General features: G+C 43.2%; 1 long non-coding RNA gene across 3 annotated transcripts in view; it reads left to right on the forward strand.

Annotated features, from left to right (window-relative positions):
- The first annotated feature begins 830 nt into the window (after window positions 1–830).
- LOC112405609 (uncharacterized) overlaps window positions 831–25,163 on the forward strand; it is a 170,878-nt gene continuing 146,545 nt past the window's right edge. For 2 of the 3 annotated variants that reach the window (XR_003004395.1, XR_003004394.1), the window contains exons 1-3: window positions 831–975; window positions 16,181–16,354; window positions 19,709–19,787. This is a non-coding gene — a long non-coding RNA (uncharacterized LOC112405609). Of the gene's footprint in view, window positions 976–16,180; window positions 16,355–19,708; window positions 24,035–25,163 lie in introns of those variants that run through there. The other variant, XR_003004393.1, reaches the window with a different exon arrangement.

Genomic DNA, 25,163 nt, shown 5'->3' on the forward strand with positions numbered 1-25,163 from the left:
GGGTGGAAAGAACCACACTTTGTAGATTTCAAGGGGAATTTGGATTAGTTTACTTTAGAAGTGAAGTGTGAACGACGAAAAAGGCGAGAGACTCGAAGCAACAGATTGAGGAACTTGAAAGAAGGGAAGCGTGTCGTGTGCAGACAGAAAATACCTCTTAGGTGCTCATGGCAACTTCCTGAAGTCACTCTTCAGGCTTGTTTTTCTCGAGATGCAGCTAGAGGAGAAACTTCTCTAGTTACTGGGATCTCTAAAGGGAGTTCTTAGAGTAGCTTAAATAGGATCTTGAATTTTGGAATTTCTTATGCTCAAATCTTAGAAGTCACCTGTTCTTCATTGTTTCTATTTAACCTCCAGCATAAAAGATACTTCAGCGAAATCACTTTTCCTGCTAACCTACTGCAGTTGTATAAGCCTCCTTTAAATGAAAGACAGGTTTAGAGCTTCTGTGCTTAAAGTTAACTCACTAATCTGGCTTTCTTCATGAAGTTTCTAAATGCCTTTCATCTAGCCTTCACTTGACATTGTAAAATCACTGTTGGAGAGAAACTGTTTAGAATAATGGTTGAAAGTGAGTGAAAACTTGCACCTCTCCGAATTTCAAAGACCAAAGATCGGATCAGCTTGGGTGAAAGCCCTGGGAGGAAAGTGTGGATTAGTTTTGAATTATACTTCTTTGAGGGAAGGAAACATCCTCTGTATTCGTGAAGACTAGAACTAAGATGAACTTCAGGTGTATCATGTGGCTTTTTTTGCGGTATGCGGGCCTCTCACTGTTGTGGCCTCTCCCGTTGCAGAGCACAGGCTCCGGACGCGCAGGCTCAGCGGCCATGGCTCACGGGCCCAGCCGCTCCGCAGCATGTGGGATCCTCCCGGACCGGGGCACGAACCCGTGTCCCCTGCATCGGCAGGCGGACTCTCAACCACTGCACCCCCAGGGAAGCCCCTCATGTGGCTTTTGAGCCCTCTTACCAGGTAGTTAGTCTTAACCTCATTCCTTTTGAAAGCAATTGTCTGATCTGAAGATAATATAAAACCTGTGGGCTGGCTGACACATTTTACCTGGATGTGGACGTGGGGGGAATGTATTACTTCACCTTGGGCTTTTCAGTGTCAAATGTGTTCACCTGAAAGCACTCTTCTGTTCGGTGACTGGTCAGGGGAAACTTTATGCAATTGGGATAGTGAGGAAATTGCCTCTGGTTAGATGGTGGTTGCCTGAAGTGCTGAGGATCGGGAGGCTTCTGTTGCCGAATCCGGCTCCCTGTGGCACAGATGCTGAATAAAAATACGGAGACAGAATTGGAAGATAAGAAGTAGAGAGGATTTTTATTTTCTTTGCCAGGCAAAGGGAAGACACAAGCTGGCACCTCAAGAACTGTGACCCCCCCCCTTCCTGGGGAATTACAGGGATTCTTGTAGGGGAGTTAGCAGTCCAAAGTGAGAGGTAAGGATCAAAATGGTGAAGGTCTGCAACCTCCTTTCTGAAATGCAAACAACTACAAGGGGTGATCTGCTACAAGAGTTTATAGGGAGAGTAAAGTGTAAATACCAGGTGCAGGATGTAAGTTACCTAAATTACACACGGTTAGGGGTGACAGGTTAGCTTTGTGAAGGACAGATCTAACTACAGACACTACAGATTAGTAACAGTTAAAACTAGGATTAATTAACTGAGGCCAGTTTGTTTCTTCTCTAGCCTGCTCACTGTTCCCTTTATTTTTCTGGTTATCAGGAGAGGAAACAACCTCATTTCTATTTTTGTTGCAACACTTCCTTGAGCTTATCGAGATGAGGAACTATCATAGGGAAAGGGGATAATGGGGCATCTTTGTGACAGGCTCAGATCATTCTGTGTTCATTATCTTGGCTTGTGATTTCACAGGTGCTACATAGCCAATTAAAGTTTCTGTATGTTAACTACATAAATCTACTTCTCTTAAAAGTCATACTATACCCAAACACCTAGGTCTACCTGCTTTAAGAAAAATCTGAAAAAACTGGAGGAAAAAAAATACAAGAGCAGGGACATACAACTTTGTCTTTCTCATCCTTACCAGTGCGGGGGCGGGGGGGGGGGTTATTTTGTTTCCATGGTACTCATGAGGGAAGCAAGGTTCAAGGAGAGAAAGATTTTTGGCTTCACGTAGATAACCCTGCTCAAGAGATGTGTTGTTCTGGGCCAGCAGTCTGCTTGACATAAAATTTGACAGGTGAGATCTGGGGTCTTGAGAATCCCAGGCTTTCCAGGCAACACTGCTGATGTGCTGCTTCTCCATGGCTGCCTAACACTGAAAACCAATTTTATGACTACTCATCCTGCAGGGGTTTCACCTGCAATTGTCAATTTACCGTTTAAAAATTTCTCTGCTTCTGAATTACAAAAGCTGGTATACCAGTGACTTAGTTCTGTGAACCAAAAACTTGGTTACATTTAAGTGTGAATTCTAAGGTATTAAGTGCATGGTGTGGGTGTTTTGTCTACTAACCCCCTCCATTTCTGTAAACTTTATCAACCACTATAAAAATCAAGGGAAATAGAAACAAAGCCAACCCTTATACACAAATGTACTTTAGATCTACAAAATACCTCAGTGGATTATTGGACAAAGAAAATACTGACCTCAATAGAAAACTAACAGTGGAGATACTGAAAAGTTTGCCTTTCCCACCTTTAGAAATGCAGGGCAACACAATTGCCATTTATTTGTTTAACCAGTTAATTAAGGGACTCCTGCAGGTGAGTCCTATGAAACTGGTGTCTATATAGATGGTGTTTTTGCATTGGCTTCTAATCAGCCACATGGCTCTAGATATCAAACTATGGTGTGATGAATTAGGAGGTGACAACTTTACAACTTTAACGGTAACTGAGGAGTGGAGAGAAGGGGTTGAATAACGTCTATCAATTGAAAACTTTTACAACAAGACACGGAATAGTGCAGGATTCCCCTCTGCCCGTGGGGATTTAGCCATGCCTTAGGCTACTTCTGTGTGCATGCCTCTGAGCTTTGGCCTGACGTACATTCAGCCTGCTTTCTGGCTACTGTGTTCAGTTCAGCCTGAACCTCTGCTTATGTTTTCTCTTAAAACTTGTCTGGGATTCAGCTTTTATAAGCTCAAACCCTGACTAGCCCTTAGGGTGGCCTTAATTGAAATTCCTCAGTTCTGCCAAGGCCACTTTGGGTTCAACTCATTCTTTGGGTTTCTGCTTAGTATCCAGTGTCCCTAGAGTTGGTCAACACCAGAATCCAATGGTTACTTTCCCAGGAGCCTTGATGTAGCCATGTGTACATGTTGTTTCTTAGCACCAAATCTATCTCAGACTGTCTCTAGTTGAAGACAACTATCTTTATCTTAATTGTAATAAGCCACTCAGATAAGTATTAAGCAATGAAAAGGGAGTAGTAAGAAAATGGTCGAAGTGAGACTAATGATAGAAATTGGAACTAGGTGAATTAAAACCTGTGCCTCTAGAAGCTGTTAGTTTCTTTGGAGGGATTTCTTAAAGGTAGTTGTCTGATGATCAAGACCCCTTCCCCCATAAATCTCCATGTAGGCAAGCCAATATTAGGTGTTGTAATTTAAGCCAGTGGCTTTGAACTCTTGGGGAATCTGATACACAGCAAAGTAGAAGCCTGCTCTTGGAGCAGCAGGGGAGAATGGATGCAGAACCCTTCCACTAGCCTACTGCCACAACTGGCCCAGAGAATGTCCACGATGCTGGGGAACACGATACTTCTGCTTCTTGAAAGACGCTCGCCTATTAAGAGTTCTTAAAACTCAGTCCTGTTAAGGGAAATACCTCAAGCTTGCAGCTGTGGTCACAATGTTAACATCTCCAATTTTTTAGGCTGCTCCTAGGGAAACTAATCTTGTTTCTAAGGCCTAATCTTGTTTCTTCATGTGGTAAATTAAGCTTAAGAAGAACTGGTGACCCCTAGGTCTTCTGGCTTCCGTGATGTCTGTTTCTTGGTACATCGAAAGTCTGAAGTCTTAAATGGGATGGGGGTGCAGTTGGAGAAAATGCTCTCATGAGGGAGCTTGAGCCTTAGATACAGTTCTGAATCCTTTGATCCATAAAGCGGTTTGCTTACCAGCAGCCCTTTCAGGGATCTGATTCTGTTTTACAGGAATGGCTGGCATCTTTTCCTGCAGGGAATCCTTGAGAAGCCTGTGGTGTGAGATGAGGTGGCCAGAAGCTACCCAGGTCAAGCGGGTCCCCTTTTCCCACCTCACACTAGAGTCATAGTCATGAGACCCACTGACTGGAGTGAGGGACTGGCTGGCAGCAAACAACTCTCCTGAAGCCTGTGTTTTAGGAGATTGGTCTGAGGATGAAGGTAGTCAACACCCCTGGGCTGAGCATACTCTGGAAGGGAGGCCTTGCCCTCTGGGAGCCCACAGCATAGCTCGAAGGAACAAAGACCCAGCTGTGGCTCCAGGTGCTTAATCAATGGTGACGCACATCTCCCCCCAGAAGAGGATGGGGGCATGCGGGCTGGGAATTAGAACTGACATTCAAGTCTGGCTTATCTTCTTTGAAACAACTTTGAAAAAAAAGAAAGCTGGAGTAGATTTCAGCTTTGGCCTCAACTTTGCATTGCAGTGCCTTGGGTCTAAATTGTAGTGTCTAATTTGGGCATGATTTTTCTCAGTGAGATGATAGAGCTTGAACCTACTAGGAAGTATGGAGTGGAGGAGAATGAAGCCTCTCTTCAGTAGCAGGAAAGCCCTTGTAGGTGACCAAAGACGTGGTCCCTAATTGTGATGGCCTCATGGAGGTAAGAGTAAGCCTTAAAATGAAGAGAAAGCTTAGTAAAGCCTAGGATGGCATTTGGTCTGTACTGCTACTGAGGTTTCTAAAGCAGCCTGTGAATTTGGAGGAATGTTTAGATGAGACATGGTCAACTACAGGACCAGCAGAAATTGTCTAGATATACCTATGTTGTTCTTTTGTCTTTGGTCTGGGGTTTAGGAGCTTCCAGGTGGGAGATAAGATGTAGTATAAACTGAACAATATTGTGATGGCTTCTGGTTTTCTGAAGTCAAGTGTTCTCACCCCAAAGAACCCTCAACTTCTACCTGAAGTACTATATGTGGGAAACTTGTAGATCAAAGTTCTCTGAATGTTGTCTTTATAGAGAATAGGGAACTCTAGCATGCTGCTATCCAAGAGACATGTGAAACAGAAGTACAGGCCACATATATAATTTTAAGTGTTGTAGCCCCATTAAAAAAACAAGTGAAGTTTAATGTTACCCCAGTAGATAAAATAGATTTAAACCTGTAAAATAATGAGCTTATATATTTTGGTCCTAAGCTTTTGAAATTTGGTATGCCTTTTAACTTTATAGCACATCAAATCTAGCACCATCTCAAGTGCTCATTGGCTAGTGGCTAGTCATGTTGGACTAGATAAAAGACAACCTTGGGCCCTACTGTTCAACCTCATTTGCCATCTGTTTTAGAGATACACTAGTCTAAAATGACTTAGGGAGAATGTAGTTTGAGTATTGCTGTCAGCTGAGTGAAAGTTCCCAGGAACCAGAACACTGGAACCACTTCAACTGTTTACTTTAGACTTTGTTAGAATGACTACCTTTGTGTTTAACACCATCCGACATCAGCAATACGTCTTCCACACCCCGAGCAGTCACTTTATTTGATTACTGCTGTCAGACTTTGTCCTGGAATCTTATATACCATGTGTACCCAAAGCACACATTCTACAGCTTCTAACTCCTGACTATCCTACGGACAGGACCATGGAAAGATACAAGTAGCTCTTACCTTTGATATCTTTGACTATTTTCCAATTTGAGTTAGTGGTAATTTATAGATCAGGTACTTAGGAACTTGATGTACCTCGCCAGGGCCTCACACTCCACCCTCCACCACACCCGTTCAAAACACATGCTAGAGTCTCCTCACGGTGGAGGAACTATGCCTCTTACTATTGAGCTACACTCAAATTAGGCTTGGAGTGTGTTTTTCAGTGACGGGCTGTGTTAAGGAGACTTCTCATAAGCCAACAGGACTATACACCTTCTTAGGTGACCTGGGATGATGTGCCTGTATAAGGACCAGTGTAAATGGATATCAAACTGAACTAAGTTTGCTTTCGAGAGCAGGGGAGATCCTTCTGCTGGCCACAACTCCTTACCCAAAACTTCTTTCAAGGTAAACTGATCCAACCTGGATTGGAATTTAGCACAGCTGGCCTGGCTTTCCTCCAGGTGTTTGTACTTATTGGAGGAATCTATCTTTGCCAAGGGGAAGCTCTTGGCTTTGGAGCAGGAAGGTGGAGGAGAGAAGGGTGTCTGGACCTTGGACCTATGTCAAGGAGTTATGGTGAGAGTGAAGGGCATGAGACACTGGTGACATTCTCAGGTGGTGAGGTGCAGATTTTTTTTTTTACATCTTTATTGGAGTATAATTGCTTTACAATGGTGTGTTAGTTTCTGCTTTATAACTAAGAGGTACAGATTTTAAAGTCCAGACCTTGCCTTGACTGCTTGCATGAAGACGTACCTTGTCACATCTTCTGTGCTGAACTCCCAGCCACCATCCAGCTGCAATAGGTCCTCAGAAGTCTAATGATCATTAGGCCAACGGAGAAGTCATCCGGAGGTAATTGGCTTCCTTTGTTAAATCATAGCTAGATGGGAGCATCACTCAGACCTTTAGCTATACTATAAAACTCATTGAATGACTGGGGGTTATAAACACACTTGTGAATAATTATGGTTCGTCACTCGGTGGCACTATTACTACTATACCATCACTGATGTGCTTGTTAAATCTTGAGTATTATCCCTAATTACATCTTAAGCTTAAGAGGTGTTTTACCCCGTTATATATCTGAGGAAACTGGGATCCCATTGACTTTGTTGAACGTTGATAACTCCTTTTGACCTGGATGCTCAGGTGCTTTCTTCTCACTCTGCTGCCTCTATATGATGCTAGTTTGTTCCTCGTGTGACTAATAGTAAAGGTAATGAAGAATCTTCGTAAGTACTGCCTGTGGCTTTGTCTGGCTCAGTTCTTAGACTATACAGTATTTGTTCAATACTTAAGGCACTTTCCAAATGAGCTCTTAACCAGTTAGCTTGTATAATGGCCACCTTGTGACTAGGAGGCATTTGTGATGCAAGAGCTGTTTCCTTCACCTTGTGGATCACCAGCAGTTAGGCTCTTAGAGAGGCAACTAAGAGTTCATGGCAACTGGAAGGGTTCCTACAACCTGTCAAGTTACTTCAACCTCTGGGAAGTTACTGTTCTTATAGGCAACGCTTTTACTTTCAAGTTATTTGATGAAGTTCAAATTTCACGAAATAACAGTGGTCCCCTCAACCCAGTCTTAAGACAGACTTCCAGTGTTTTTCCTAAGCTAAACTCTGGCCACCACTTCAGCAATAAAAAGCATTTGTCTAAGATGAGTCTGCAAATGCCATTTGTGGTCTTGAGCTCATATAACTGATTACTCAAAGGTGAAATCCAAGAGTGGCCAGAGCCATGTGATGTAGTTGAAGACAGTTCTTACACATGTCGCCTTACATAATTGCCCTTGCCTATTGAAACCACCAGTTGAGGTAAATGCCTAAGCCCAGCAATAGACAAAGGACATAGACTTGGGGAAACTGGTGATTTGATTCGACACCTAACAGGCTGAAAGAAACAAACTGCTATAGTCCTAGCTGTCAAATACCCAGCTTGTCTCAGTCAGGTAATGCAAACAGATGAAGTCCAGTTGATATTTTGCATTGTCCAAGAATCTATAAGCTCTGGATAAATGGGTAATGACCCTGTCTGATTTTAAGCTAATAGTAAAGGTAATGAAGAATCTTCGTAAGTACTGCCTGTGGCTTTGTCTGGCTCAGTTCTTAGACTATACAGTATTTGTTCAATACTTAAGGCACTTTCCAAATGAGCTCTTAACCAGTTAGCTTGTATAATGGCCACCTTGTGACTAGGAGGCAGTTGTGATGCAAGAGCTGTTTCCTTGCTCTCCATAGTGGCTGTATCAATTTACATTCCCACCAGCAGTGCAAGAGCGTTCCCTCGAATACGGTGTATTTTAGAATGTTGAAGGTTCCTATACCTCTCATAGGGGCGGGGAAGATTTATCAGATTAACAGGACATACACTCCCAGACGAACTGCAAAGTAGGACTACTGAAACAACGCCGTGTGCACCCCAAACAATCTACACTTTCATAATCATATCGCTTTCTCCCCCACTTCTCTTTACAGCTCGTGTTCACTTTCCATCCCCTATCCTCAGCCAATTTTTACCATTTTGCTTGAAACTCTAGTGGGTATTGATGGTAGGTTCCCCATTTTCCTTGTGTCGTAGACATTTTTAGTCTATACACGTGTTCGTTGCACAGATACGTGGGACCATGGTGGTTATGCAAACAGTAGATCAGAGTCATGACTCACTCTATAAAATGTGTGACTATGGACAAACAGTATTAGCAACAGTAGCTAAGCCTTTACCATTGTTCTGAATGCTTTATACACTGATTCCTTAGTAAGACTTAAGGGGTAGTTGCACTTCATAAGGAAAAAAATCAGAGGCCTCAAGTTGTCACTTTCCCAATCTCTCTACCTAGGAAATTGTTCATTTTAGGTTAAGTGTCTTTAAGTATGCAATTAAACCGCCCTTACAATGATTTACTATAATGTGCCTATAGGACAAACCTTTTAACTACTGAATATTGCAGTTAAGGGTGAGGTATCATAAATATCAGACTGAATCTCAACCCCAAACGACACATAATCAGGTAACTGTCTTTCTTGTCTTACTCAGCAGGAAGCTAGATGTCTTAGGGGAAGAGTAGTCACTTCCTGTATCACAAAGTCCTATCCGATTACCAGGCTCCTCTGTACACTGACTCAAATGTCAACTGTGGGGAACGTGGGGCTTTTACCGTTATGTGAACAGAAGCTTTTGGTGTGGCCAGATGACTGGTTAAATATCATGGGCTTAGTCACGTACACATTTGCGTCAGACTAAATGACCAAATAGATGTAAAAGGTAGAATAAATCTGTCTAGCTTGGAACATATCTTGCTGTATTTTCCCTGTATTTTTTTGTGGCTTAACTCCACCTAAGATCTCTGGGCTGTGTCAATAAACCAGTTAAGGGCTGTTGTTTGTAATACGTGATTATCACGTGCATGTATTTAATTCTCCTTAACTGTAAAATCTAGATCATTTAACAGAATACCTGTCTGATTCAGTGAAGCGAGCAGTACCTGTCACCTGATAAACTAGAACTGATGTAGACATCTTACTCTGAGGTATTACAACGCTCACTTTCTACTTCTGACTTATCCAAGAAAGCATTGAAGTACTGGCCAGATAAATGAATCTCAGCTACTCAGTTTCAGGCAGTTACAAACTTTTATAGGTGATACTCTGAGGTTAACTGCCCAAAGTCTCCCTCAAAAGAGGCTGGGATTTGAACCCCAGGTCTCGTTCCAAAGCCAGATACTTAGTTTTATTGAATGAAGAGATGATGGGATGGTTATGGAAACACCTCCTTCATCCCCTGACTCCCCTTACTGTCGATTGCTTCTACTCTACTTCCTCGTGCATAGGTGATTAACACTATACACTTTGCTTTCCCAAATAAGTAACCCAGTTGTTTCACTTAATGACCTTTCTTCCTCTCCAGCTTGCTCAACTCTTCCCACTTCATTCCTACTAAGATGGCTGCCTCCATATTGATCTCCAGCCTATTGACCCCATTATTTCAATATTCCAGCTGCTGCTTTTACTCCTTCTTAGCATGTCTTTTCCCAAGTGCCAATTTTGTAGCTCTATTTTAGGTCTTTCTGTTAAACCTCAACCCTGTGTGAAACGAAGTATCTACTTTGTCCTAACACTGGAAAAACAGAGTTGGGCTGAATTTATAAAGACTAAGGTAGATTTGTGCCTCTAAACTCACCACTGACTTTGGATTCTCCCAACTGCCAGATATCACAGAGTGGGAGGAAGAGAAGCCAGAAAAACAGGGCTGTTGGGCAATCTTAAGCTTAGACATCTCCTTAACAAACCCAAAACCCAGGTAACTTTTGCTTTGTCCTTGTAACATCATTCCCTTGCCTTCAGAGATTACAGGTAAGATGGTAAGACATGCATTATGAACTACAAATCAATGTAGCATGTGTTGACATTCGTATTTTGGTTTCACTTACTGTCACTGGTTCTTTCATAGTAAGCTTACCACCCTAAGTACCTGCCATGTTCTAAGATGGGCCCCACCCACAGACTTCCTTCTCTCTGAATCAGTCTCTTTGGTATCTCTCTGCTAGAGGTGAAGTCCCAGGACTGTGTCCCTGGCCGCAGGGACACAAGGAGAGAGCCCTTGGGATGATGGTACTCATTATGTGAGAAATTCTCCAAAGTGCTTCCAGAGACATCAGGGCTCTGAACATGACAAAGTTCCACGGCTATGAACCACTTATCCTAAGAGGTCTTGGGTAACTGTCTAACCAGCTTAGCAGACAGTCATGGCTTACCTGTTCTCAATTTCATACAATCTTCCAGAGGACAAGGATCTTTTGGCTGACTCCGATCAAAAATATTCCCCTGAATTTAATAGAGTACTCCCTCTTACTTGATTTTTTATTTTTTTATTTAAAAATTTTTTTGTTTTTTATACTGCAGGTTCTTATTAGTCATCAATTTTATTTTATTTGTATTTATTTATTTTAAGTCATCAATTTTATACACATCAGTGTATACATGTCAATCCCAATCGCCCAATTCAGCACACCACCATCCCCACCCCACCGTGGTTTTCCCCCCTTGGTGTCCATACGTTTGTTCTCTACATCTGTGTCTCAACTTCTGCCCTGCAAACTGGTTCATCTGTACCATTTTTCTAGGTTCCACATACATGAGTTAATATATATTTGTTTTTCTCTTTCTGACTTCACTCTGTATGACAGTCTCTAGCTCCATCCACGTCTCAACAGATGACTCAATTTCGTTCCTTTTTATGGCTGAGTAATATTCCATTGTATATATGTACCACAACTTCTTTATCCATTCATCTGTCGATGGGCATTTAGGTTGCTTCCATGACCTGGCTATTGTAAATAGAGCTGCAGTGAACATTGGGGTGCATGTGTCATTTTGAATTATGGTTTTCTCTGGGTATATGCCCAGTAGTGGGATTGCTGGATCATATGGTAATTCTACTTTTAGTTTCTTAAGGAACCTCCATACTGTTCTCCATAGTTCCTATATCAATTTACATTCCCACCAACAGTGCAAGAGGCTTCCCTTTTATCCACACCCTCTCCAGGATTTGTTGTTTGTAGACTTTCTGATGATGCCCATTCTAACTGGTGTGAGGTGGTACCTCACTGTAGTTTTGACTTGCATTTCTCTAAGAATTGGTGACGTTGAGCAGCTTTTCATGTGCTTCTTGTCCATCTGTATGTCTTCTCTGGAGAAATGTCTATTCAGGTCTTCTGCCCATTTTTGGATTGGGTAAATCCCACTTGATCATGGTGTATGATCCTTTTAATGTGTTGTTGGATTCTGTTTGTTAGTATTTTGTTAGTATTTTGTTAAGTATTTTGTTTGTTAGTATTTTGTTAAGGATTTTTGTGTCTATATTCATCAGTGATACTGGTCTGTAATTTTCTTTTTTTGTAGTGTCTTTGACTTGTTTTGGTATCAGGGTGATGGTGGCCTCAAAGAATGAGTTTGGGAGTATTCCTTCCTCTGCAATTTTTTGGAAGTGTTTGAGAAGGATGGGTGTTATCTCTTCTCTAAATATTTGATTGAATTCACCTGTGAAGCCATCTGGTCCTGGACTTTTGTTTGTTGGAAGATTTTTTTATCACAGTTTCAATTTCAGTGCTTGTAATTGGTCTGTTCATATTTTCTATTTCTTCCTGGTTCAGCCTTGGGAGGTTATACCTTTCTAAGAACTTGTCCATTTCTTCAGGTTTATCCTGTATGGGACTCGCCGCGCTTGCTGGACTTGGGTGGCTATTTCCTTTCCCATGTTAGGGAAGTTTTTGACTATAATCTCTTCAAATATTTTCTCTGGTCCTTTCTCTCTCTCTTCTCCTTCTGGGACCCCTATAATGTGAATGTTGTTGCGTTTAACGTTGTCCCAGAGGTCTCTTAGGCTGTCTTCATTTCTTTTTATTCTTTTTTCTTTAGTCTTTTCCACAGCAGTGAATTCCACATTCTGTCTTCCAGGTCACTTATCCCTTCTTCTGCCTCAGTTATTCTGCTATTGATTCCTTCTAGTGTAGTTTTCATTTCAGTTATTGTATTGTTCATCTCTGTTTGTTTGTTCTTTAATTCTGAGAGGTCTTTGTTAAACATTTCTTGCATCTTCTCGATCTTTGCCTCCAATGTTTTTCCGAGGTCCCAGATCATCTACACTATCATTATTCTGAATTCTTTTTCTGGAAGGTTGCCTATCTCCACTTCATTTAGTTGTTTTTCTGGGGTTTTATCTTGTTCCTTCATCTGGTATATAGCCCTCTGCCTTTTCTTCTTGTCTATCTTTCTGTGAATGTGGTTTTTGTTCCACAGGCTGCAGGATTGTAGTTCTTCTTGCTTCTCATTCCCTGTTTAAAGTGGGAGTATCCACACTTTCAGTTCGTTTTTCAGGCAAATTAGCAGAAGCAGTCAAGGTTTCACAACTTAGTCAAACTTTCCTTTTTCTATGATTATTAAGTGCCCCCTGTTGGATGTGTTTAAGGCTCTAATTGGTGGTTGTGCCCTGTCTTGCTTAACTAGCAAGACCCTGTGTTAGATCCTTGAAGGGAGGCCAAGGTTCCAAAAACATGGGGCTGAGGTTAGACCCCATTAGGTCATCTCCCTGTGGTCTTACTTTAAGACGTATTTGCCACAGTGTTTATTGTTTGGGCCTCCCCGAGTGTGGGTCTCTTACCCCAGGGTGATGCTTTTAGAGCTGGTATTAATACTTATCAACACCATTCTTCCATACCTCCCACCCAAGGCTAGCTGTTTTGTTCTCATTTGCTCAAAATATCTGAGAATGGGTAGAGCTTGAAATTTGGGGCTGGTTGGGGCCCAGTACACTGGCTTCTGACTCGTCTTGAAAAAACCCTTTCTCCCCAACTTCCCTATTTTGAAGTGGAAGTTTTAAAACCTGGACCTAATGGGATGACAGGAGTAAAATGGTTAATTTTCTAGGCAGTAATTTTATCATTAGTTGCAAGGTTGTTGTGGCCCAGATGAGAGCATCTCAGACTATCTGGTGTAGGACTGGTTTGCTTCTAATCTGTCATGGGTCGACACTTCATAATATAGAGTAAGAGTGAATTATCAGAAGAATAGAAGCCAAGTCTTACTAGACTTAATAGACACAAAATTACATTTTGACAATCAAAAGAGGAAGAAATACAAATTTTATATTTATAAAATATATTTTTTTAAATGGTGACTGAAAATTACAATCAGAATCACAGGTGTTATCAAGAGTGAAAGTGTAGTATAACTTACTGCATGAAATGGTATGTAGAATGAGTACTGAACGTCAGTACTTCAAGTCAGTACTTCAAGTTTTAAATGACAAATCAGTTTTCTTCTTAACTTACTAAATCTATGTTGGATTGACAGCAGTGCTGCTCACAAGGGATAATATAACTAAACTACTAGACTACATTTTAATAACTCTCCTAGTAGGGAGACTAATCTCCTGTAGGCATATTGATCAGAACGGAGGATTTTAAAGCCATCACAGCAGTCTCAGGGGTTATTTAACCTAGCCAAAATAATCACTAGATGCTGTACTAAAAATATACCTTAAATCCTTTATCACTAGCCAATTACAAGTATATCCTGTAAAGCTATGGTTACCTTCAAGATGAATGGATTCCGGGTCTGAATTTGCCTGCATGGGTCTCTTGATAAAAAGCTAAATTCAGGATCTTCTAATTCAAAAAGTTTTTGATTGTTTTGCAGATGGGCAACATCAAGAACTCCTGTTTCGCTGATCAAATTATGTAACATGTAATAACTTAGTCCTTCAAGAGTCTAACTTTTGTTTTTGCTGTTCTTACGTGTAACTGATACCCATTTTGATGTTTAGGAGCTTTTAAAGGTTGTTGGTATGGTTTGGAGAACAGAGAGAATGGACAACCCCCTTATCTGTTCACTTACTAGATCATTCTGTCAATCAGGTTATCTCAAAATACCGTTGGAGGAAGGCAGGTTATGAATACATGATGTCCACTGTTAGAGCTATAGCTTTTGGAGTTTTCTGTGGCTGAGGAAGAAAATATGAGATGGACCTTTAAAACTGGAGAACTGAAGTTGCCAGGATTTCCCTATGGAAAGATTCAGAGGTGGCTAAATCCTAGAAGTCACTGCACTTGATGCCATGTCTCCAAATTCCCTTAAGTGACTATGCCAAGGGGTGGCTGAGTCCTAGTCACCTTTCTCCCAACATACCCCACCCTCTGGTTCTTGCTTAATATGGTTTTATGTTAACTTGGTTTCAAGCCATGAGTGCACTTCCCTGCAGACCAGGCTATTATTCTCTAAACCCATTCTACATAGGAATTCTTGAGATACTGCTTTTCCATAGGAATAGCCTGAGCTCTGCAGGGAGGCAACATAATGTAGTGATGAGAACAGACTTAGCTCCCTGGCCTGAGCTGGAGTTCCAGATCTTCCATCTTCTGGCTGTGTAGCCTGTTGGCAAATCACTCACCCTCCCCAAGCCTCAGTTGTCTGGTTAGAAATAGAGCTGCTGGGACTAGTGTACAGAGGATATTTTGCATAGGACAACAAAATTCTTTTCAGAAGTTGGGGCCGTTATTTTTTGGCCTGAGACAGGACTTGTGTTCTGCAACAATAGTTGTCTAAGATGAGGTTCTTTGATAGTAAAGGGAAGAGAGGTGAGAAAGAATGGCTAAAATCCAGAGCTGCACAGGAGATGTTTATAACAAGCTGCTCACAGAACTGTGGAACAGAGTCCCACAGCAGAGTATTTCTAGCACCACACTTTCACATCATTTTCCATTGGAAAATATTGGTGTTACGGAATCAGGTGCATCTTGCCAGATGCTCAGGTATCAAGCCAAAATGCAGTTACTCCTAGATTGACAGCAAAGAGAGGGTTTATTCACAAGGCAGCCAAGTGAGGAGATGGGAGAACACATCTCACATACCTCCCTGAAGGCAAGAGGCTCGGGGTATTTATAGGATGAAGAATAAAGAAGCAGAGCGGTCTGAGGCTTGGAGTATGAGTTGCATGGGGAAAGGTGATTGGGGAAAAGTATGGTAATTGTAGTTCTGAGCGGGAGTAACTAAGCTACAGGCCTCTGCACATTAAAACTGGGGGTGCTTAGAATGACCTGAAGGTGGAGTTTTCAGCCCTCTGATGTCAAAAGGTCACCAAGTGCACAGTTGCGCATGCCCAGTCGGAGGGTCGGTGGTTCCCATCCAGTCTTAGCTGGATCAGCTTGAACTAGACACAGCTGCCTCTAAGTTCCTGGAGAAAAAAATTCGGGCAAACAACATCTTATTTAGGCATTGTGCCCCTTGGAGGACATGCAAGTCTTTTGTAGCAACAGTTAAACCACCTTGATTAGTGAAGGCAGGTTCCAGGTGAAATGGATTTAATGATTACAGTTTCGCTTGTATAACTCACACACTGGAGGGGATTGGAAGCTAGATGGCTGAAGGCCCCAGCCCTCCTGAGGAATGAGAGCTGTGTCATACACCTGTCAACATAACCTGCTATCCTGTGGCTTGCTAGGTGGGAAGCTTTGCTCAGAGATGTTCTGATTGGAGAAAATCTCTCTGAAGATGAAGAGAACTTGCTAGAAACACATATTTCAGACTACAGTCTGCATGCTGAGGAAATCTGAAGGTCATTCTTAAACACGAATAATTATTTCTAGTGGGTAGATGGAGGGGCATTGGCTGGAAAGGTGACCTGCTTGGCTTGTGTCCAGAGCATCCCATCTTCACAGGTAAAGCTTCTTAGCTCTAACTCGGGATCTAGTGTCAGTTCTATTTTTTATGGTGTAACAGGCCAGCAATGGTCACTTAGCTTTAAGTCAGATCTGTTATTGGTCCTATGCTGACTGCTATCAAATTTTAGTGACTGATCCCTTGTTCCTGCCATTTTCTAAGCTCTTTTCTTCTGTTTCTTTGAACAGCAGTCCCAAGAACTGGATCCTTGCTTAGATGCCGAGTCTTCCAGGACTGTGGCAATGGACCGTGCAATCTACCCAGGAGCAGTGGCTGTTCCCGAGGCGGAGCTTCGTGTCCTGACCAACACTGGTGCAACTTGTTCTACCACTGACCACCACCATGACCCAGTTATTGGCTGGGTAGGTTGCTACTTCTGAGGTTCATTTTGTGTATGAAATGAGAAGGTTAAAGGTGGGATTAGATACGATTCTCAACTACTCAAATTGAGTCGATCTTGGGAGTCTTTTGGTGGGGTTGATAATCAGGGAAAGAAGGTATGGAAAGCAAAAAGCACTGTCTTGACCTTGTAATGTACCATTTCGATTTAAGTCACATCTTAGTCATTGGACCTTGCCCAGAGGTCTTTGATCAAATAATGGGTATGAGTTCCAACAGGTGTACCCAGACACAGGCTCTGGGACCGTCTCCATGCTTGCCTGTACAAGAACTGCTGTGACTGGATCTCTTTTCTATGTTGGGCTTTCTCAACCTGTCTTCAAATGACAATTTAAACATTGAAGTTGGGACACAGTTATGGTCACTATCAGAATTGACACCTGAGCCTAAGCTGGCCAGAGATCCTTAGGTCCTTCTTATCAAAAGGGTTGCCTTTTGTTCAAGTCTGTGTCTAGAGAAGAGACATGGAATTACAGTTGTCCTCAAGGGGACTGTCTCACTCAAGCTGGCTCCCAAAAAGCAAGGATTCGAGGGCTGCCTGAATCAAGTCTTGTTTCTTTGTTTTTAGGGGGAAAGAAAGGATGGGACTCCTACATTCTCTGGGAAGGACAACAGTGAAACACTGGATACATGGGAGCTGGGGGGTATTGAGGCCATGATCATTGCTTTAGATGGTGCCAGAGACCGCATAAAATTGAGTATGCAGTGGAGTGGCAGGGAGAAGCCTACTTTGTACCTACTTGGTCATGTATTTCTTGTGGTGCTGACTGACTGGTCTTGTCATATCTTTAGATGTCATAGATGACCGCATTTTACTAGAGGGATAAAACTCCTAATTGGCACCGCCAAGGTTTAGATTAAGGGAAAGGAAATAGAGTTGGGGATATATCATAGGAAAAAGTTGCTAACACCGAAGCACGGTAGCATGATTGTTGAAAAATTGTTTTCAACAAGTTTTTTTTTGTCTTGCTATATTTTGTAAGAATCAACTGTGGGTTCCTTAAATAAGAATAAATTCAAGGAAAAAACTAGTAAAGTTACCCAGTTTACTATTAGTCTATTCAAAAAGAGAAAGGAAATCAGTCTTGGCCCACATAACAAATATACAGGGTTCTTATCTGTAGTTGTCAATCTCTTTAAAGAGTGGGGAAAACCTTTGTTAGGGAGTTGACAAGTCCTAGAAAAAGGCTTAAGGGCTTCGTTTGTTTTGGAGACTAGGACAAGACACAGCTGGCTGCTTGAAGTTCACACTGTGTCTTCTGTGGGTGGGTAATGTCAGTGTTGCTTTCCCAGTATCCACTGGGACATGTAACTGGAGTACCTTAAAGGGGTCCCTTGGAATGGGAAGTGGGTTTGGGCAAGTGAGTTGGGAGACTGGAAAAAAAAAACTCTGGCTCACAGTGTGGCTTTGCTGTCCCTGTGAAGTAGAATTCCTTTTCTCTTTGAAATATGGGGAAGTCCTTCTCTAGTCTTTTCCTATCACCTGTCTTATCCAAGGGAAGAAGAAGAATTGGGTTAATGAGATGGGGAACAATTCATGGGGCATATGTAGCTGAACCGTCCTCTTTCGTTTTCAGAGCAGTGCCCTTTCCAGTTTGTGTGGGGGAAAATGCTAACCAAGCCGGCTTTCTCCACCTTATGGCAAAAGGTTCACTCAGCCTGGTTCAGGGCGACCATTTCTCCCAAGCTTGGTTCTTCTGATCCAGTGTCACCAAGGTAGTCTGACCTGGTATCTGAATTGCTGTGGTGCCATGACCAGACAGCCTACAGAGACCCACCAGCCACGTGCTACTGCTGGTCCTGTATCCCTGGCTCCATACCAGCCTGCAGAAGAGTTGAGGGCAGGCTAAGGGTTTCCAGTCTCCCAGGTGCTCTTGACAACGCGTGGCACCAGCAGAGCAGCAGGGTCAGGCTCCCCTTCATGGTGGGGAAGACTGCTCTCCCCGGCAGTTACTCTAAAGGGGTGGTCAGACGGACCTGAGCTCAGCCAGATCCTCCTACGTATGGAGGTGAGTCTAGTGTTCTTGGGCAATGGGGCCTGTCAAATTCCGTGGTTCTCTATCACAGAAATTCTAGAGCAGTATTTCTTCCCAGTTAAACTGGTGTGGGCACACAGTGGGCCTGGCTTCCCAGGATAGGATCTGACTCGAATCTCCTGGGAGAATAGACTTACCGGCTGGGTCTGGTCTTTTCAGAAGGTCTTGGGATGTTGAACCGCTTCCCGTGCTAGTGTGTGGCTTGAAGGTGGTGTTCACAGTTCCACTGCCCCTACTATATGTTTAGTTCTTAACTGTCAGAAGTAAATTCATAACAGCAGAGTCGACATCAGGGGTTGTTCAGAGGAAAGACCCTCTCCAAGGTCTTAGAGGCTTGGGTTTCTGCCCTAAGGGGGAATGTCAGATTGGGTGGGTTAAATTGAGGGCAAAAATGAAATACTTGGAAGAATACCTCTGCTGTGGCCAAGTCTAGGCAAGAGGGAATACAGTGGGAAGGTATCTGAAGTACTGTTGGGGGAAGACTCCCCCATCGTGGAAGAAGTGAGAAAGGCTGAGGGTCAAGAGGGACCTCCTGGGACAAGCTTAGAGAAGCTTGCGACCAGAGCTAGTACCTCTTGAGGTGGTGGGGGGCAGGAGCAGGAAGCTTTAATTGTCCTGTGAAGCTGCTTCAGTAAACCACAGGCAGTTATCTGCTAGAGAGCATTTCTGTCTTCAAGCCCGTGGGGTTGAGATATTTTAAAGCTGCCAGCCCCAGGAAGGAGTAGAATGAGATCCCAGGTTCTTGGGGGATGGTACCTTTTTTTTAACAGCATCTTGTACTTCCTAAAACTCATCCACAACAAGCGTGTGACCTTTAACTATGGACTGTGGCCAATTTCTTGACTTGTTTGAGGCATGAGAACAGAAGTGTTGGATTCTATTTTGCATATTTCTGTATGCAGTAGAGCACTGAATGTAGGTCTAGAGGGCATGCCCTCACAGGCAGGCAGTCCTCGTAGGAGGAGGAACTTCTACTGCTGTCAAGTTTGGGTCCCTTGGAGTTGAAAACCCAAGAGACTTAGTGGGCATAAAGCCAGGGGGGAAAAGGGGGCAGATGGAAGGGGCAGGCTGAAAAAATCTTTACACGTCATTGTAACACCCGAGAAAGAAGGGGAAGGACAGAAAGAGCCGGAGACTGCAGCACAGCTCTGCGGTAGAGACTTGGCCATTCTAAGAGGGAGATGTTGTACAGAGATGACCAGGGGAGGAAACTTGGATTGGGTGGAAATGGTGAGGCCCCAGCACTGCCCTGTGCTCAGTCTTTGGCCAATTGCTCCCTAGGAAGAAGAATCTAGGCTGGATTGCTACGGCAGATCCTGAAGCGCTGCAGCTGGAAGCTCATTAAATGGTGCCCTTGCTTGTGAGTCTGATCATCTTCAAGCGGTAGTCCTGATGGTGGTAACGGTTATAATTTTCCCATTGTCGAGTGTGCTAGCAGCTTGGTACTGCTGGGATGTAGAGAGTGGAGCTAGTCATTCCTTAGCAGAAAACTTGTGCTCAGAAAGCTCTCCCCTGCACTCCAGGTTCTTTGTATGGATCACCGAGTCCTAATAGAAAAGACACTAATTTCCTATTGCTGCTGTAACAAACTACTATTAAGTCTTAAAATAGGAGACATTATCTATTCAGATCTGAATTGAGTCTCAAAGTGGAGTTGTAGGCAGTACTGCATACTCTCCTGGGGGATCTGGATGGGATATTCATTCCACTTCTCCAGCTACTACAGGCTGCCTGTGTATTTTGGCTCATGGCCCCCTTCCTTCTACAACCAGTGATGGCTAGCAAAGCCGTTCTTATGTCACTTCACCCTAGAACTGATTCTTCTGTCTTCCTTGCCCATGTTTAAAGACCCTTATGACTATACTGGTCCTACTGGGATAGTCTTCCTATTCTGTGATCAATTGATTAGTAACCTTGGTTTCGTATATAATATTCATTTCTGTTACGTAATCATAATATATAAGTTCTGGGAGTTAGGATGTAAACCTTTTAGGGGTCATTATTCTACCTACCACAGAAGGGTTTTGGAAGCAGTCTCCACCTGGAAAGGGGCAGGTGCTCATGGAAGGAGTCATGTGAACAGTCTGCAATGTTGGTGCTGCCCATGGGGGTATGTGGTAGGCACTCGCACCGTGGCAAGGACTCTAAAGGCCTGGGGATGGCTGGATATGAAGTACAGTCAAGCTAATTAACATATCGTCTCACATAACTATCCTTTTATTTTGTGATGAGAGCACTTGATGCCCTCAGCAAATTTCCAGTATTCAATACAGTATTAGTCACCATGCTGTACATTTTCTCTAGACTTACCTGACAGAGCTACCACTTTGTACCCTTTGATTAATAAATCCCGATTTTCCCCTACCTTCCTGTCCCTGGTAACCACTGTTCTACTCTCTGCTTCAATGTATTTGACTTTTAGATTCTACAGTAAGCAATATCTTGCATGTATTTGCCTTTCTGTATCTACTCCAGAATGCAACTTATGGTATCACTAACATCTAAACAAAGAACTGGCCGGAAAAAGTACGGTTTTATTGAAATCTCTATGTCAGGAAGTACTTGTAAGAACTAAAGATGACAACGCGTGTCTCTGTGGAAGGATCTGTTCTGATCGCTGTAGGAGGTTCTAGAGTAGAGCAACTTTTCAAAAGGTGGAGTTGGTCCATTGCCCTTACTGGAGTATTGTACTGGAGAGGATTGCTTCTTTGGGTGACTTGCGTCGAAAAAGTGGGTAGATAGCATTTTGTATCCATTCATCTTAGGATATTCGTATTCGGCCACTTTCATATTCGACCACCTTAACAGATGTAAAATTTATGAGGGAAAACATTGTCATGAAAGTTCGTTAGTAATTACTCCATAGGGTGGTTTTGTTCTTCGGGGCCAATCATAGATTTGGGATCTGTCCATCTTTTTGATGAAGCATCCTCCAAGCTGTTTCTCTGGGTTGTCAAAGATGACTCGTCATGACCACCATCTGTTTTCCAGACAGCCAAAAGGGAACCCAAAGAAGGTGGCAGGTCTGCAGCTTCTTTTGTAAAGGCATGATGACACTTGCACTTAATTTCTGTCAACATCCCATTGCCCAGTATCTAGTTGCATGGTCACAACTAGCTGAATAAAAAAGCTCATCGTATAATCTTAGCTGGGGGATTGTGTGCTTACCTAAACCTGGGGGACTCTTACTAAAAGGAAGAAGAAAATGAATATCAGATAACCAGCGGTAGGTTGTACCACCATGTATCTAAAGGAGACCTCCCAGACTTGGAGCCAACTTGAACTATAATCTGTAATGAGCTGTTAGTTCACCTGCTCAGATTTCTTCTACCTCCATAATGAAGTGGGGAGATCATGTCTAACCCCTCGAAGTTAGCTAGCTGGCTTAGAGCTCAGTCTGACTTTGAGTGTAGTGGTCAGACATCCACCTACTGTCAGGTTCAAGTGGAATTCTACCACTGAGGAACCTCCTGTTGAAATATGACCAAAAGCGTATGAGCCCGTGGAAGGCCTGTCACCCTGGTGTTTGAGCAGGTCTTGGCCCTAAGGCTGATGTTGTCTTCAGTAGCTCATCAACATCCAGGTGAAGCAGCAGTGTGGGGCGTGGCTGCTTGGCCTGTATGAGGTATAGTAGCAAAGCCCTGAATTGTAGAGAGGTACACAGAGAAAGGTAGAGAGGTAAACAGAGAGGTTGGCTGTAGAGAGGTAAACAGAGTTGAGAATGAGGTTACTCAGGCAGTCCTGGTGAAGAGTGAAGGCAGTAGCAGGAAGTAATTCCCTCTTATTTTCTGCTGTGGGCCTTCTGGTGGGCCTGGAGTCCATGATGTGAGCTTCCTACTTTCACGTGTGATCCTTGGGCAATATTTTATGTGGAAATGGCAGCTGTGCTTGTGACTGTCCTTGTTGCCTCAGGAGTCAGTTGAAACAAAGTATGGGCGATATCACTGTTTAGATTCCTTTCCTGATTCGGGGCTTTCTGGGCAAACGTTTCAAAGCTGATCTCCCAGGGGTGGAAGAGGGAGGGAGTATGTTGTGCCTTGTGCTGGACCTAGTCGCCAGCATCCCAGAGTCCACTGACGTTGGTCTATAAGTGGTTGTGGCACTTGCGCTTCCTTTGCCTTGAAGAAATGGTTACCAAGCAATGAGAGTAGGGATATGTGTGCCCTAGGAGAAGAGTTGGATCCTACTACTTTAAGCCTGGGGCTTTCAAATTGGGTTCAAGACCTCTGTGGTGTTGTCGGCTGGCTAACCTAGCAGTCATACCTAACTCCTCTTATTGTCTGCCTCCAAAAAAGAGGTGGTGAAAACTAAATATCGTTACACTTAGCTTCAAGAAGAGCTAAGAAAGAGTTAATGAGACAAAACATATAGCCACTGGAAGGCTTCTGCAAAAGCTAGTTCTCAGTCGATTAAAAATCAAATAGAAAAGGATTTGGTTCTCTGTGCCTGTAACATCATTGTGACAGCGGCACTTGCCACCTTATTGTGCCTCAATTAAAAGCATGTTGGCAAGTCAACAAGCTAAAGATGATAGAAGAGAAGATGGAAAGAGCCAGAGTCCTTGAAGATACCACTAAGTAGCAGAACTTCAATAACTGCCCATCTCCAGACTTGCTGTATGTAGAGAACTATCCTTGATCCCTTTAAGCCAGATGTATTCTGTGTAAAACCAAACGCACAACTTAACTGAAAAACCACTGTGGGTGAAACAAAGACTCTTGGTTTCAAATCTTCCCTTAATTCACTTCTACCAAAGAGGCTTCTGTAAAGTCCAGAAGGGGAAAAAGGAACAAGGTCAAGTCTCCTGCTTTAATGCCATAACACAGCTTTTCTAATGGCTAAGACTAGTCATTTCCATGGCTATTGCTCCAACTTAGAGTATAATTTGACGGATATGACGATATTGGGGATATTTAAGGGTTGATTTGAATCTAGCTGAAACATACCCAATTAGCCTGAGACACAAAAGCACTAAGAGCCTGGATGAGACAGTCAACACGGGAAAACTGGTAGTGAAGGCAGCTGAGCTCAGGTGGCCCCATTCATGCCTGAGGTTGAATTTCTCAGAAAGGTACCTCTCACCTATTCTGAGGCTTGTCTGCACCTTCTGGTCAGGTGGTCACCTATATCCTTGAGGCCTTTCACTTCCTCTAGGAAGTGGTGCTCCAGGTAATCACAGGGATGGTCATATTCATGGTTTGCGGAGCCTAAGATATGTGGATCTTGGTGGTGTTAGGTTCAGATGTTGGTCCGTGTAAAAGGGATGTGACCTCATTCATTCTGGGAAGAGGGTGAAGCTGATGGACTCACACAGCAACTTCAGGATACTTTTGGTATCTTCACAACTTTCTTTTGCCAGGAGCCAGAGAAAATGGCTCATGTCTTCTAGTGCCACATCACTGCGGTCAAAATAGCCCACTAGAGGGTGCTGAGATGTAAATGGACCAGGTGGTTGGTAGCAGCATCTGCTTGAATGGAACTGCTGTGGAATACATGGAAGCTTGTGAGAGGCAGGTGCTGTGTGTGAAAGACTTAGCTGGGGAAAGGGCTGGCCAGAAGTTTGGAGTGTGTAAGTTGAGTTTTCTAGACGCAGACCTTAAGGCGAGAATTCATGAGGGATCAGGACATATAATGAGGTAAAACCTCATAGGGAGGTAGAGAAGTAAGATGGGCAAGGGGAGGTAAAACATGAGGTGAAATCCAGTAGAGTCTCATAAATGGGAAACATGGGCATATGGCAGAGGACCTCTGGAGACAGTATTGGGTCATACCTCAGTTGTTCCAGTGAAGGGAAAGCACAAAAGTATTGATACCATCTCATCCCTTTTGAAATAAAGTTTGCCACTGGGGTGACATAAATCCCCAAGCCCTTGGGCCGCCTTAAAGGTAAAACCTCATAGGGAGGTAGAGAAGTACCAAGGGGAGGTAAAACATGGGGTGAAATCCAGTAGAGTCTCATAAATGGGAAACATGGGCATATGGCAGAGGACCTCTGGAGACAGTATTGGGTCATACCTCAGTTGTTCCAGTGAAGGGAAAGCACAAAAGTATTGATACCATCTCATCCCTTTTGAAATAAAGTTTGCCACTGGGGTGACATAAATCCCCAAGCCCTTGGGCCGCCTTTAGGCAACCCCTTCCTCCCACAACAGAGACATAAGTACTGGCTGTTGGCACTCAAATCACCAGGAGCTATTCTGCCTGAAACTGGGAGGGGCTTGAAGGAGGTGTGGGCTGAGCACTGACAGCCTCTGATAGAGGGTTTCCCTGAAGCCCAGGGCTAGAAGGGGAAACCCCCAGTGTGTTAATCCTATAACACTACTAAATAAAGAAGCAGATCACCAAAACCAGAAGTGCCATGAACGTCGTGAATTTAAAAGGAGGTGAAATGTCATTTTAGTTTGGGCCTCTTGGAAAAAAGACCTTGAAAGATTCGAATAGATGTAATCATGGAAGTATTCCCAGGAGAAATCAGTGATGGAATGGGGAAGTTGGGTAGGGGTTAGTACGTAAGCCAAGGGCAACTGATCTCGGGCAAAATCCTGTTCTCTGTATTATCCACCTGGATCGTGTTGGGGAGCACTAGACTACAAGTTACATTCAGTTGCAAGTTAGACTTTCAAAGGCGTGTTTGACAGTCATTAGTTAATATACCCTTACTTTGGAGACTGGAAAGTATAAACCCTCAGGGACATCTAGATCTTAGGGTGTATAGGCAAAACAGTTGAAATAATCC

The sequence above is a fragment of the Neophocaena asiaeorientalis genome, unplaced genomic scaffold (assembly GCF_003031525.2).
Source record: "Neophocaena asiaeorientalis asiaeorientalis breed wild unplaced genomic scaffold, Neophocaena_asiaeorientalis_V1.1 scaffold148, whole genome shotgun sequence".
NCBI lineage: Eukaryota > Metazoa > Chordata > Mammalia > Artiodactyla > Phocoenidae > Neophocaena > Neophocaena asiaeorientalis.